At 46.0% G+C, this 14,317-nt stretch overlaps 8 non-coding genes across 8 annotated transcripts; all 8 read right to left on the bottom strand.

Moving 5' to 3' along the window:
• Positions 1-629: 629 nt before the first annotated feature.
• LOC149277162 (U5 spliceosomal RNA) lies at positions 630-744 on the bottom strand. Its single transcript, XR_016279091.1, has one exon. It is a non-coding gene; the product is annotated as a U5 spliceosomal RNA (small nuclear RNA).
• A 1,611-nt stretch (positions 745-2,355) lies between these two features.
• On the bottom strand, positions 2,356-2,470 carry LOC149277161 (U5 spliceosomal RNA). The gene has a single exon (XR_016279090.1). It is a non-coding gene; the product is annotated as a U5 spliceosomal RNA (small nuclear RNA).
• A 1,611-nt stretch (positions 2,471-4,081) lies between these two features.
• On the bottom strand, positions 4,082-4,196 carry LOC149277160 (U5 spliceosomal RNA). The gene has a single exon (XR_016279089.1). It is a non-coding gene; the product is annotated as a U5 spliceosomal RNA (small nuclear RNA).
• Positions 4,197-5,807: 1,611 nt separating this feature from the next.
• LOC149277159 (U5 spliceosomal RNA) lies at positions 5,808-5,922 on the bottom strand. Its single transcript, XR_016279155.1, has one exon. It is a non-coding gene; the product is annotated as a U5 spliceosomal RNA (small nuclear RNA).
• Positions 5,923-7,533: 1,611 nt separating this feature from the next.
• LOC149277158 (U5 spliceosomal RNA) lies at positions 7,534-7,648 on the bottom strand. Its single transcript, XR_016279217.1, has one exon. It is a non-coding gene; the product is annotated as a U5 spliceosomal RNA (small nuclear RNA).
• Positions 7,649-9,241: 1,593 nt separating this feature from the next.
• On the bottom strand, positions 9,242-9,356 carry LOC149277157 (U5 spliceosomal RNA). The gene has a single exon (XR_016279181.1). It is a non-coding gene; the product is annotated as a U5 spliceosomal RNA (small nuclear RNA).
• A 1,611-nt stretch (positions 9,357-10,967) lies between these two features.
• On the bottom strand, positions 10,968-11,082 carry LOC149277156 (U5 spliceosomal RNA). Its single transcript, XR_016279088.1, has one exon. It is a non-coding gene; the product is annotated as a U5 spliceosomal RNA (small nuclear RNA).
• A 1,611-nt stretch (positions 11,083-12,693) lies between these two features.
• Positions 12,694-12,808, bottom strand: LOC149277155 (U5 spliceosomal RNA). The gene has a single exon (XR_016279216.1). It is a non-coding gene; the product is annotated as a U5 spliceosomal RNA (small nuclear RNA).
• Positions 12,809-14,317: the final 1,509 nt, after the last annotated feature.

The raw sequence follows: 14,317 nt of genomic DNA, 5'->3' as shown, positions 1-14,317 counted from the left end.
GGCAGCGCACGGACGACCGGACTCCCCAGCACCGCCACAAAGAAGGAGCGCAGCGCGGCATTGGAGCGGCAAAAGTCAACCCAAACGCAGCAGACTAGACATTTTGCCAAAAACGAAGTCTGCAACCTGATCTTTCCACACGCATAGAGCTTCCCAACTCGTGTCGGAAAGCTTTTAAACAAATAGCAAAAAAGCTATGATCACTGAACCTACAAAGGGCGCATTAGTCTTTTCCATGCTGAAAAGCGGCCCCTTAAGCACGTGGTGAGTGCTTTTTCCAGATGTTTCACTGTTGCTATTTGAGGAAATGAATAATACAACTGCACATGTGAGGAACAGAGACCTCAATGTTAAACATTTAAGGGCAGTTTTTTGTTGTTTGGTTTGTGTATTACGATAAAGAACAATTGGGAACATGTTTGAAAGCGTATGCACAGGCTTATTTGCATAGAGTCTGGAGGGCGTGGTCTAACCCTGCCTCCTTAAAGCATTTCTACAACCCCAAACAGTACACAGCATGACACAGGCAGGATATTTTGCGCTTCTGGGTGCGACACAGTCCTCAGCCAGGGCAAAGCTTGCGACTAGAGCAAGCAATCTTTTTGATCTATCGTTAACAACAGCAAAGAAGCCCAGCAAACGCCAGGCATCAAAAAATTGGTTACGACTCATGGTCGTTCCTCCCCACGGAAATCTTTAGTAAAAGGCGAAAGATTTATTCGGTCTGAAGAGAAACCAGAGTATGCCCAAACATGCCGCAGGGCAACGGCCCGGACACAGGCAGTGCTCCTCGATGTTAAGGTGTGTTTAATTAATCCCACCCAGCTCTTGCCTGATCATTGGAACCTTTAACACATGCAAAACACGATTGCAAAGGGATTGGAACCATTTAATATTGGGCTGCTTTAAAGTCTTATTAAACTAACAATAAGGTGGGGCGTTTCCCAGTGCATCATGGGTATACAAATGAGGCGGCAGCTCAAACAAACCTTCCAGCAGTCTTAGTGACCGGGGCGCGAGCTTGCTTCTCTGAAACAATTTTGTTTGCTTTAAGAAAAGAAAAGCTGAAGATTGTTCCTCCCCCACCGCTTTGCCTACGGGGGCCCGCAACTTCCCCTTCCGCTGCAGCCACCAGAAGTTCCTGGCACACATGCTTTGGGCTGTGTTACAAGGTTAGGGGTAAGGCTTCGGGATGGAATCTGATTACTACTCTTTTTCCCCAATGGTGGCGTGCTGAACCCATCGGCTTCACAAATACCAAGTTGCCTGATGCTGTTTCCTTTGAAAGCAAATATATCTTTTCCACAAATCAAATCTTTCTAATTAAACCACCTTTCCAAAGTTAGCGCTTAGAAACGCTTAAGCATGGAAAGGTTTGGTGATAGAGCTTGGGTTAGGGGCGGGTTAAGCTCATGGCTTTGAAGAGGCACAGTTACAGTTAGCGTCGGAGTACTGTTAATGGTTTACGGTTGACAGTTTAGGGTTAGGTAAGGCTTAGAATCCTTCCCCATTGTGGCGTGTTTAGCCCTTCCTTTTCCCAAACACCAAAAAAGCCTGATTGCCTTCAATTTCTTTTTGTCTTAAGCAGCATCGCCAGTGCCAACATTTTGCACCTAAGATTATAAAAAGTACCTAGCAAAATTGTTTCCGTTTTAAAACCGCACAAAATCTCGGACAGTTCATCTGTCTGTATGCCTCGCGACGAACGAGCGAAAGGCTCACTAGCGGCAGCGCACGGACGACCGGACTCCCCAGCACCGCCACAAAGAAGGAGCGCAGCGCGGCATTGGAGCGGCAAAAGTCAACCCAAACGCAGCAGACTAGACATTTTGCCAAAAACGAAGTCTGCAACCTGATCTTTCCACACGCATAGAGCTTCCCGACTCGTGTCGGAAAGCTTTTAAACAAATAGCAAAAAAGCTATGATCACTGAACCTACAAAGGGCGCATTAGTCTTTTCCATGCTGAAAAGCGGCCCCTTAAGCACGTGGTGAGTGCTTTTTCCAGATGTTTCACTGTTGCTATTTGAGGAAATGAATAATACAACTGCACATGTGAGGAACAGAGATCTCAATGTTAAACATTTAAGGGCAGTTTTTTGTTGTTTGGTTTGTGTATTATGATAAAGAACAATTGGGAACATGTTTGAAAGCGTATGCACAGGCTTATTTGCATAGAGTCTGGAGGGCGTGGTCTAACCCTGCCTCCTTAAAGCATTTCTACAACCCCAAACAGTACATAGCATGACACAGGCAGGATATTTTGCGCTTCTGGGTGCGACACAGTCCTCAGCCAGGGGAAAGCTTGCGACTAGAGCAAGCAATCTTTTTGATCTATCGTTAACAACAGCAAAGAAGCCCAGCAAACGCCAGGCATCAAAAAATTGGTTACGACTCATGGTCGTTCCTCCCCACGGAAATCTTTAGTAAAAGGCGAAAGATTTATTCGGTCTGAAGAGAAACCAGAGTATACCCAAACATGCCGCAGGGCAACGGCCCGGACACAGGCAGTGCTCCTCGATGTTAAGGTGTGTTTAATTAATCCCACCCAGCTCTTGCCTGATCATTGGAACCTTTAACACATGCAAAACACGATTGCAAAGGGATTGGAACCATTTAATATTGGGCTGCTTTAAAGTCTTATTAAACTAACAATAAGGTGGGGCGTTTCCCAGTGCATCATGGGTATTCAAATGAGGCGGCAGCTCAAACAAACCTTCCAGCAGTCTTAGTGACCGGGGCGCGAGCTTGCTTCTCTGAAACAATTTTGTTTGCTTTAAGAAAAGAAAAGCTGAAGATTGTTCCTCCCCCACCGCTTTGCCTACGGGGGCCCGCAACTTCCCCTTCCGCTGCAGCCACCAGAAGTTCCTGGCACACATGCTTTGGGCTGTGTTACAAGGTTAGGGGTAAGGCTTCGGGATGGAATCTGATTACTACTCTTTTTCCCCAATGGTGGCGTGCTGAACCCATCGGCTTCACAAATACCAAGTTGCCTGATGCTGTTTCCTTTGAAAGCAAATATATCTTTTCCACAAATCAAATCTTTCTAATTAAACCACCTTTCCAAAGTTAGCGGTTAGAAACGCTTAAGCATGGAAAGGTTTGGTGATAGAGCTTGGGTTAGGGGCGGGTTAAGCTCATGGCTTTGAAGAGGCACAGTTACAGTTAGCGTCGGAGTACTGTTAATGGTTTACGGTTGACAGTTTAGGGTTAGGTAAGGCTTAGAATCCTTCCCCATTGTGGCGTGTTTAGCCCATCCTTTTCCCAAACACCAAAAAAGCCTGATTGCCTTCAATTTCTTTTTGTCTTAAGCAGCATCGCCAGTGCCAACATTTTGCACCTAAGATTATAAAAAGTACCTAGCAAAATTGTTTCCGTTTTAAAACCGCACAAAATCTCGGACAGTTCACCTGTCTGTATGCCTCGCGACGAACGAGCGAAAGGCTCACTAGCGGCAGCGCACGGACGACCGGCCTCCCCAGCACCGCCACAAAGAAGGAGCGCAGCGCGGCATTGGAGCGGCAAAAGTCAACCCAAACGCAGCAGACTAGACATTTTGCCAAAAACGAAGTCTGCAACCTGATCTTTCCACACGCATAGAGCTTCCCGACTCGTGTCGGAAAGCTTTTAAACAAATAGCAAAAAAGCTATGATCACTGAACCTACAAAGGGCGCATTAGTCTTTTCCATGCTGAAAAGCGGCCCCTTAAGCACGTGGTGAGTGCTTTTTCCAGATGTTTCACTGTTGCTATTTGAGGAAATGAATAATACAACTGCACATGTGAGGAACAGAGACCTCAATGTTAAACATTTAAGGGCAGTTTTTTGTTGTTTGGTTTGTGTATTACGATAAAGAACAATTGGGAACATGTTTGAAAGCGTATGCACAGGCTTATTTGCATAGAGTCTGGAGGGCGTGGTCTAACCCTGCCTCCTTAAAGCATTTCTACAACCCCAAACAGTACACAGCATGACACAGGCAGGATATTTTGCGCTTCTGGGTGCGACACAGTCCTCAGCCAGGGCAAAGCTTGCGACTAGAGCAAGCAATCTTTTTGATCTATCGTTAACAACAGCAAAGAAGCCCAGCAAACGCCAGGCATCAAAAAATTGGTTACGACTCATGGTCGTTCCTCCCCACGGAAATCTTTAGTAAAAGGCGAAAGATTTATTCGGTCTGAAGAGAAACCAGAGTATACCCAAACATGCCGCAGGGCAACGGCCCGGCCACAGGCAGTGCTCCTCGAGGTTAAGGTGTGTTTAATTAATCCCACCCAGCTCTTGCCTGATCATTGGAACCTTTAACACATGCAAAACACGATTGCAAAGGGATTGGAACTATTTAATATTGGGCTGCTTTAAAGTCTTATTAAACTAACAATAAGGTGGGGCGTTTCCCAGTGCATCATGGGTATTCAAATGAGGCGGCAGCTCAAACAAACCTTCCAGCAGTCTTAGTGACCGGGGCGCGAGCTTGCTTCTCTGAAACAATTTTGTTTGCTTTAAGAAAAGAAAAGCTGAAGATTGTACCTCCCCCACCGCTTTGCCTACGGGGGCCCGCAACTTCCCCTTCCGCTGCAGCCACCAGAAGTTCCTGGCACACATGCTTTGGGCTGTGTTACAAGGTTAGGGGTAAGGCTTCGGGATGGAATCTGATTACTACTCTTTTTCCCCAATGGTGGCGTGCTGAACCCATCGGCTTCACAAATACCAAGTTGCCTGATGCTGTTTCCTTTGAAAGCAAATATATCTTTTCCACAAATCAAATCTTTCTAATTAAACCACCTTTCCAAAGTTAGCGGTTAGAAACGCTTAAGCATGGAAAGGTTTGGTGATAGAGCTTGGGTTAGGGGCGGGTTAAGCTCATGGCTTTGAAGAGGCACAGTTACAGTTAGCGTCGGAGTACTGTTAATGGTTTACGGTTGACAGTTTAGGGTTAGGTAAGGCTTAGAATCCTTCCCCATTGTGGCGTGTTTAGCCCATCCTTTTCCCAAACACCAAAAAAGCCTGATTGCCTTCAATTTCTTTTTGTCTTAAGCAGCATCGCCAGTGCCAACATTTTGCACCTAAGATTATAAAAAGTACCTAGCAAAATTATTTCCGTTTTAAAACCGCACAAAATCTCGGACAGTTCACCTGTCTGTATGCCTCGCGACGAACGAGCGAAAGGCTCACTAGCGGCAGCGCACGGACGACCGGACTCCCCAGCACCGCCACAAAGAAGGAGCGCAGCGCGGCATTGGAGCGGCAAAAGTCAACCCAAACGCAGCAGACTAGACATTTTGCCAAAAACGAAGTCTGCAACCTGATCTTTCCACACGCATAGAGCTTCCCGACTCGTGTCGGAAAGCTTTTAAACAAATAGCAAAAAAGCTATGATCACTGAACCTACAAAGGGCGCATTAGTCTTTTCCATGCTGAAAAGCGGCCCCTTAAGCACGTGGTGAGTGCTTTTTCCAGATGTTTCACTGTTGCTATTTGAGGAAATGAATAATACAACTGCACATGTGAGGAACAGAGACCTCAATGTTAAACATTTAAGGGCAGTTTTTTGTTGTTTGGTTTGTGTATTACGATAAAGAACAATTGGGAACATGTTTGAAAGCGTATGCACAGGCTTATTTGCATAGAGTCTGGAGGGCGTGGTCTAACCCTGCCTCCTTAAAGCATTTCTACAACCCCAAACAGTACACAGCATGACACAGGCAGGATATTTTGCGCTTCTGGGTGCGACACAGTCCTCAGCCAGGGCAAAGCTTGCGACTAGAGCAAGCAATCTTTTTGATCTATCGTTAACAACAGCAAAGAAGCCAAGCAAACGCCAGGCATCAAAAAATTGGTTACGACTCATGGTCGTTCCTCCCCACGGAAATCTTTAGTAAAAGGCGAAAGATTTATTCGGTCTGAAGAGAAACCAGAGTATACCCAAACATGCCGCAGGGCAACGGCCCGGCCACAGGCAGTGCTCCTCGAGGTTAAGGTGTGTTTAATTAATCCCACCCAGCTCTTGCCTGATCATTGGAACCTTTAACACATGCAAAACACGATTGCAAAGGGATTGGAACTATTTAATATTGGGCTGCTTTAAAGTCTTATTAAACTAACAATAAGGTGGGGCGTTTCCCAGTGCATCATGGGTATTCAAATGAGGCGGCAGCTCAAACAAACCTTCCAGCAGTCTTAGTGACCGGGGCGCGAGCTTGCTTCTCTGAAACAATTTTGTTTGCTTTAAGAAAAGAAAAGCTGAAGATTGTACCTCCCCCACCGCTTTGCCTACGGGGGCCCGCAACTTCCCCTTCCGCTGCAGCCACCAGAAGTTCCTGGCACACATGCTTTGGGCTGTGTTACAAGGTTAGGGGTAAGGCTTCGGGATGGAATCTGATTACTACTCTTTTTCCCCAATGGTGGCGTGCTGAACCCATCGGCTTCACAAATACCAAGTTGCCTGATGCTGTTTCCTTTGAAAGCAAATATATCTTTTCCACAAATCAAATCTTTCTAATTAAACCACCTTTCCAAAGTTAGCGGTTAGAAACGCTTAAGCATGGAAAGGTTTGGTGATAGAGCTTGGGTTAGGGGCGGGTTAAGCTCATGGCTTTGAAGAGGCACAGTTACAGTTAGCGTCGGAGTACTGTTAATGGTTTACGGTTGACAGTTTAGGGTTAGGTAAGGCTTAGAATCCTTCCCCATTGTGGCGTGTTTAGCCCATCCTTTTCCCAAACACCAAAAAAGCCTGATTGCCTTCAATTTCTTTTTGTCTTAAGCAGCATCGCCAGTGCCAACATTTTGCACCTAAGATTATAAAAAGTACCTAGCAAAATTGTTTCCGTTTTAAAACCGCACAAAATCTCGGACAGTTCACCTGTCTGTATGCCTCGCGACGAACGAGCGAAAGGCTCACTAGCGGCAGCGCACGGACGACCGGACTCCCCAGCACCGCCACAAAGAAGGAGCGCAGCGCGGCATTGGAGCGCCAAAAGTCAACCCAAACGCAGCAGACTAGACATTTTGCCAAAAACGAAGTCTGCAACCTGATCTTTCCACACGCATAGAGCTTCCCAACTCGTGTCGGAAAGCTTTGAAACAAACAGCAAAAAAGCTATGATCACTGAACCTACAAAGGGCGCATTAGTCTTTTCCATGCTGAAAAGCGGCCCCTTAAGCACGTGGTGAGTGCTTTTTCCAGATGTTTCACTGTTGCTATTTGAGGAAATGAATAATACAACTGCACATGTGAGGAACAGAGATCTCAATGTTAAACATTTAAGGGCAGTTTTTTGTTGTTTGGTTTGTGTATTACGATAAAGAACAATTGGGAACATGTTTGAAAGCGTATGCACAGGCTTATTTGCATAGAGTCTGGAGGGCGTGGTCTAACCCTGCCTCCTTAAAGCATTTCTACAACCCCAAACAGTACATAGCATGACACAGGCAGGATATTTTGCGCTTCTGGGTGCGACACAGTCCTCAGCCAGGGCAAAGCTTGCGACTAGAGCAAGCAATCTTTTTGATCTATCGTTAACAACAGCAAAGAAGCCCAGCAAACGCCAGGCATCAAGAAATTGGTTACGACTCATGGTCGTTCCTCCCCACGGAAATCTTTAGTAAAAGGCGAAAGATTTATTCGGTCTGAAGAGAAACCAGAGTATACCCAAACATGCCGCAGGGCAACGGCCCGGACACAGGCAGTGCTCCTCGAGGTTAAGGTGTGTTTAATTAATCCCACCCAGCTCTTGCCTGATCATTGGAACCTTTAACACATGCAAAACACGATTGCAAAGGGATTGGAACCATTTAATATTGGGCTGCTTTAAAGTCTTATTAAACTAACAATAAGGTGGGGCGTTTCCCAGTGCATCATGGGTATTCAAATGAGGCGGCAGCTCAAACAAACCTTCCAGCAGTCTTAGTGACCGGGGCGCGAGCTTGCTTCTCTGAAACAATTTTGTTTGCTTTAAGAAAAGAAAAGCTGAAGATTGTTCCTCCCCCACCGCTTTGCCTACGGGGGCCCGCAACTTCCCCTTCCGCTGCAGCCACCAGAAGTTCCTGGCACACATGCTTTGGGCTGTGTTACAAGGTTAGGGGTAAGGCTTCGGGATGGAATCTGATTACTACTCTTTTTCCCCAATGGTGGCGTGCTGAACCCATCGGCTTCACAAATACCAAGTTGCCTGATGCTGTTTCCTTTGAAAGCAAATATATCTTTTCCACAAATCAAATCTTTCTAATTAAACCACCTTTCCAAAGTTAGCGCTTAGAAACGCTTAAGCATGGAAAGGTTTGGTGATAGAGCTTGGGTTAGGGGCGGGTTAAGCTCATGGCTTTGAAGAGGCACAGTTACAGTTAGCGTCGGAGTACTGTTAATGGTTTACGGTTGACAGTTTAGGGTTAGGTAAGGCTTAGAATCCTTCCCCATTGTGGCGTGTTTAGACCAAAAAAGCCTGATTGCCTTCAATTTCTTTTTGTCTTAAGCAGCATCGCCAGTGCCAACATTTTGCACCTAAGATTATAAAAAGTACCTAGCAAAATTGTTTCCGTTTTAAAACCGCACAAAATCTCGGACAGTTCACCTGTCTGTATGCCTCGCGACGAACGAGCGAAAGGCTCCCTAGCGGCAGCGCACGGACGACCGGACTCCCCAGCACCGCCACAAAGAAGGAGCGCAGCGCGGCATTGGAGCGGCAAAAGTCAACCCAAACGCAGCAGACTAGACATTTTGCCAAAAACGAAGTCTGCAACCTGATCTTTCCACACGCATAGAGCTTCCCAACTCGTGTCGGAAAGCTTTTAAACAAATAGCAAAAAAGCTATGATCACTGAACCTACAAAGGGCGCATTAGTCTTTTCCATGCTGAAAAGCGGCCCCTTAAGCACGTGGTGAGTGCTTTTTCCAGATGTTTCACTGTTGCTATTTGAGGAAATGAATAATACAACTGCACATGTGAGGAACAGAGACCTCAATGTTAAACATTTAAGGGCAGTTTTTTGTTGTTTGGTTTGTGTATTACGATAAAGAACAATTGGGAACATGTTTGAAAGCGTATGCACAGGCTTATTTGCATAGAGTCTGGAGGGCGTGGTCTAACCCTGCCTCCTTAAAGCATTTCTACAACCCCAAACAGTACATAGCATGACACAGGCAGGATATTTTGCGCTTCTGGGTGCAACACAGTCCTCAGCCAGGGCAAAGCTTGCGACTAGAGCAAGCAATCTTTTTGATCTATCGTTAACAACAGCAAAGAAGCCCAGCAAACGCCAGGCATCAAAAAATTGGTTACGACTCATGGTCATTCCTCCCCACGGAAATCTTTAGTAAAAGGCGAAAGATTTATTCGATCTGAAGAGAAACCAGAGTATGCCCAAACATGCCGCAGGGCAACGGCCCGGACACAGGCAGTGCTCCTCGAGGTTAAGGTGTGTTTAATTAATCCCACCCAGCTCTTGCCTGATCATTGGAACCTTTAACACATGCAAAACACGATTGCAAAGGGATTGGAACTATTTAATATTGGGCTGCTTTAAAGTCTTATTAAACTAACAATAAGGTGGGGCGTTTCCCAGTGCATCATGGGTATTCAAATGAGGCGGCAGCTCAAACAAACCTTCCAGCAGTCTTAGTGACCGGGGCGCGAGCTTGCTTCTCTGAAACAATTTTGTTTGCTTTAAGAAAAGAAAAGCTGAAGACTGTACCTCCCCCACCGCTTTGCCTACGGGGGCCCGCAACTTCCCCTTCCGCTGCAGCCACCAGAAGTTCCTGGCACACATGCTTTGGGCTGTGTTACAAGGTTAGGGGTAAGGCTTCGGGATGGAATCTGATTACTACTCTTTTTCCCCAATGGTGGCGTGCTGAACCCATCGGCTTCACAAATACCAAGTTGCCTGATGCTGTTTCCTTTGAAAGCAAATATATCTTTTCCACAAATCAAATCTTTCTAATTAAACCACCTTTCCAAAGTTAGCGGTTAGAAACGCTTAAGCATGGAAAGGTTTGGTGATAGAGCTTGGGTTAGGGGCGGGTTAAGCTCATGGCTTTGAAGAGGCACAGTTACAGTTAGCGTCGGAGTACTGTTAATGGTTTACGGTTGACAGTTTAGGGTTAGGTAAGGCTTAGAATCCTTCCCCATTGTGGCGTGTTTAGCCCATCCTTTTCCCAAACACCAAAAAAGCCTGATTGCCTTCAATTTCTTTTTGTCTTAAGCAGCATCGCCAGTGCCAACATTTTGCACCTAAGATTATAAAAAGTACCTAGCAAAATTGTTTCCGTTTTAAAACCGCACAAAATCTCGGACAGTTCACCTGTCTGTATGCCTCGCGACGAACGAGCGAAAGGCTCACTAGCGGCAGCGCACGGACGACCGGACTCCCCAGCACCGCCACAAAGAAGGAGCGCAGCGCGGCATTGGAGCGGCAAAAGTCAACCCAAACGCAGCAGACTAGACATTTTGCCAAAAACGAAGTCTGCAACCTGATCTTTCCACACGCATAGAGCTTCCCAACTCGTGTCGGAAAGCTTTGAAACAAACAGCAAAAAAGCTATGATCACTGAACCTACAAAGGGCGCATTAGTCTTTTCCATGCTGAAAAGCGGCCCCTTAAGCACGTGGTGAGTGCTTTTTCCAGATGTTTCACTGTTGCTATTTGAGGAAATGAATAATACAACTGCACATGTGAGGAACAGAGATCTCAATGTTAAACATTTAAGGGCAGTTTTTTGTTGTTTGGTTTGTGTATTACGATAAAGAACAATTGGGAACATGTTTGAAAGCGTATGCACAGGCTTATTTGCATAGAGTCTGGAGGGCGTGGTCTAACCCTGCCTCCTTAAAGCATTTCTACAACCCCAAACAGTACATAGCATGACACAGGCAGGATATTTTGCGCTTCTGGGTGCGACACAGTCCTCAGCCAGGGCAAAGCTTGCGACTAGAGCAAGCAATCTTTTTGATCTATCGTTAACAACAGCAAAGAAGCCCAGCAAACGCCAGGCATCAAAAAATTGGTTACGACTCATGGTCGTTCCTCCCCACGGAAATCTTTAGTAAAAGGCGAAAGATTTATTCGGTCTGAAGAGAAACCAGAGTATACCCAAACATGCCGCAGGGCAACGGCCCGGACACAGGCAGTGCTCCTCGAGGTTAAGGTGTGTTTAATTAATCCCACCCAGCTCTTGCCTGATCATTGGAACCTTTAACACATGCAAAACACGATTGCAAAGGGATTGGAACCATTTAATATTGGGCTGCTTTAAAGTCTTATTAAACTAACAATAAGGTGGGGCGTTTCCCAGTGCATCATGGGTATTCAAATGAGGCGGCAGCTCAAACAAACCTTCCAGCAGTCTTAGTGACCGGGGCGCGAGCTTGCTTCTCTGAAACAATTTTGTTTGCTTTAAGAAAAGAAAAGCTGAAGATTGTTCCTCCCCCACCGCTTTGCCTACGGGGGCCCGCAACTTCCCCTTCCGCTGCAGCCACCAGAAGTTCCTGGCACACATGCTTTGGGCTGTGTTACAAGGTTAGGGGTAAGGCTTCGGGATGGAATCTGATTACTACTCTTTTTCCCCAATGGTGGCGTGCTGAACCCATCGGCTTCACAAATACCAAGTTGCCTGATGCTGTTTCCTTTGAAAGCAAATATATCTTTTCCACAAATCAAATCTTTCTAATTAAACCACCTTTCCAAAGTTAGCGGTTAGAAACGCTTAAGCATGGAAAGGTTTGGTGATAGAGCTTGGGTTAGGGGCGGGTTAAGCTCATGGCTTTGAAGAGGCACAGTTACAGTTAGCGTCGGAGTACTGTTAATGGTTTACGGTTGACAGTTTAGGGTTAGGTAAGGCTTAGAATCCTTCCCCATTGTGGCGTGTTTAGCCCATCCTTTTCCCAAACACCAAAAAAGCCTGATTGCCTTCAATTTCTTTTTGTCTTAAGCAGCATCGCCAGTGCCAACATTTTGCACCTAAGATTATAAAAAGTACCTAGCAAAATTGTTTCCGTTTTAAAACCGCACAAAATCTCGGACAGTTCACCTGTCTGTATGCCTCGCGACGAACGAGCGAAAGGCTCACTAGCGGCAGCGCACGGACGACCGGACTCCCCAGCACCGCCACAAAGAAGGAGCGCAGCGCGGCATTGGAGCGGCAAAACTCAACCCAAACGCAGCACACTAGACATTTTGCCAAAAACGAAGTCTGCAACCTGATCTTTCCACACGCATAGAGCTTCCCAACTCGTGTCGGAAAGCTTTTAAACAAATAGCAAAAAAGCTATGATCACTGAACCTACAAAGGGCGCATTAGTCTTTTCCATGCTGAAAAGCGGCCCCTTAAGCACGTGGTGAGTGCTTTTTCCAGATGTTTCACTGTTGCTATTTGAGGAAATGAATAATACAACTGCACATGTGAGGAACAGAGATCTCAATGTTAAACATTTAAGGGCAGTTTTTTGTTGTTTGGTTTGTGTATTACGATAAAGAACAATTGGGAACATGTTTGAAAGCGTATGCACAGGCTTATTTGCATAGAGTCTGGAGGGCGTGGTCTAACCCTGCCTCCTTAAAGCATTTCTACAACCCCAAACAGTACATAGCATGACACAGGCAGGATATTTTGCGCTTCTGGGTGCGACACAGTCCTCAGCCAGGGCAAAGCTTGCGACTAGAGCAAGCAATCTTTTTGATCCATCGTTAACAACAGCAAAGAAGCCCAGCAAACGCCAGGCATCAAGAAATTGGTTACGACTCATGGTCGTTCCTCCCCACGGAAATCTTTAGTAAAAGGCGAAAGATTTATTCGGTCTGAAGAGAAACCAGAGTATACCCAAACATGCCGCAGGGCAACGGCCCGGACACAGGCAGTGCTCCTCGATGTTAAGGTGTGTTTAATTAATCCCACCCAGCTCTTGCCTGATCATTGGAACCTTTAACACATGCAAAACACGATTGCAAAGGGATTGGAACCATTTAATATTGGGCTGCTTTAAAGTCTTATTAAACTAACAATAAGGTGGGGCGTTTCCCAGTGCATCATGGGTATTCAAATGAGGCGGCAGCTCAAACAAACCTTCCAGCAGTCTTAGTGACCGGGGCGCGAGCTTGCTTCTCTGAAACAATTTTGTTTGCTTTAAGAAAAGAAAAGCTGAAGATTGTTCCTCCCCCACCGCTTTGCCTACGGGGGCCCGCAACTTCCCCTTCCGCTGCAGCCACCAGAAGTTCCTGGCACACATGCTTTGGGCTGTGTTACAAGGTTAGGGGTAAGGCTTCGGGATGGAATCTGATTACTACTCTTTTTCCCCAATGGTGGCGTGCTGAACCCATCGGCTTCACAAATACCAAGTTGCCTGATGCTGTTTCCTTTGAAAGCAAATATATCTTTTCCACAAATCAAATCTTTCTAATTAAACCACCTTTCCAAAGTTAGCGCTTAGAAACGCTTAAGCATGGAAAGGTTTGGTGATAGAGCTTGGGTTAGGGGCGGGTTAAGCTCATGGCTTTGAAGAGGCACAGTTACAGTTAGCGTCGGAGTACTGTTAATGGTTTACGGTTGACAGTTTAGGGTTAGGTAAGGCTTAGAATCCTTCCCCATTGTGGCGTGTTTAGACCAAAAAAGCCTGATTGCCTTCAATTTCTTTTTGTCTTAAGCAGCATCGCCAGTGCCAACATTTTGCACCTAAGATTATAAAAAGTACCTAGCAAAATTGTTTCCGTTTTAAAACCGCACAAAATCTCGGACAGTTCACCTGTCTGTATGCCTCGCGACGAACGAGCGAAAGGCTCACTAGCGGCAGCGCACGGACGACCGGACTCCCCAGCACCGCCACAAAGAAGGAGCGCAGCGCGGCATTGGAGCGGCAAAAGTCAACCCAAACGCAGCAGACTAGACATTTTGCCAAAAACGAAGTCTGCAACCTGATCTTTCCACACGCATAGAGCTTCCCGACTCGTGTCGGAAAGCTTTTAAACAAATAGCAAAAAAGCTATGATCACTGAACCTACAAAGGGCGCATTAGTCTTTTCCATGCTGAAAAGCGGCCCCTTAAGCACGTGGTGAGTGCTTTTTCCAGATGTTTCACTGTTGCTATTTGAGGAAATGAATAATACAACTGCACATGTGAGGAACAGAGATCTCAATGTTAAACATTTAAGGGCAGTTTTTTGTTGTTTGGTTTGTGTATTACGATAAAGAACAATTGGGAACATGTTTGAAAGCGTATGCACAGGCTTATTTGCATAGAGTCTGGAGGGCGTGGTCTAACCCTGCCTCCTTAAAGCATTTCTACAACCCCAAACAGTACACAGCATGACACAGGCAGGATATTTTGCGCTTC

The sequence above is a fragment of the Sceloporus occidentalis genome, unplaced genomic scaffold (genome assembly GCF_023333645.1).
Source record: "Sceloporus occidentalis isolate IW3139 unplaced genomic scaffold, rSceOcc1.0.p SCAF_220, whole genome shotgun sequence".
Taxonomy (NCBI): Eukaryota; Metazoa; Chordata; class Lepidosauria; order Squamata; family Phrynosomatidae; genus Sceloporus; species Sceloporus occidentalis.
This window is presented reverse-complemented; position numbering and strand designations above follow the sequence as displayed.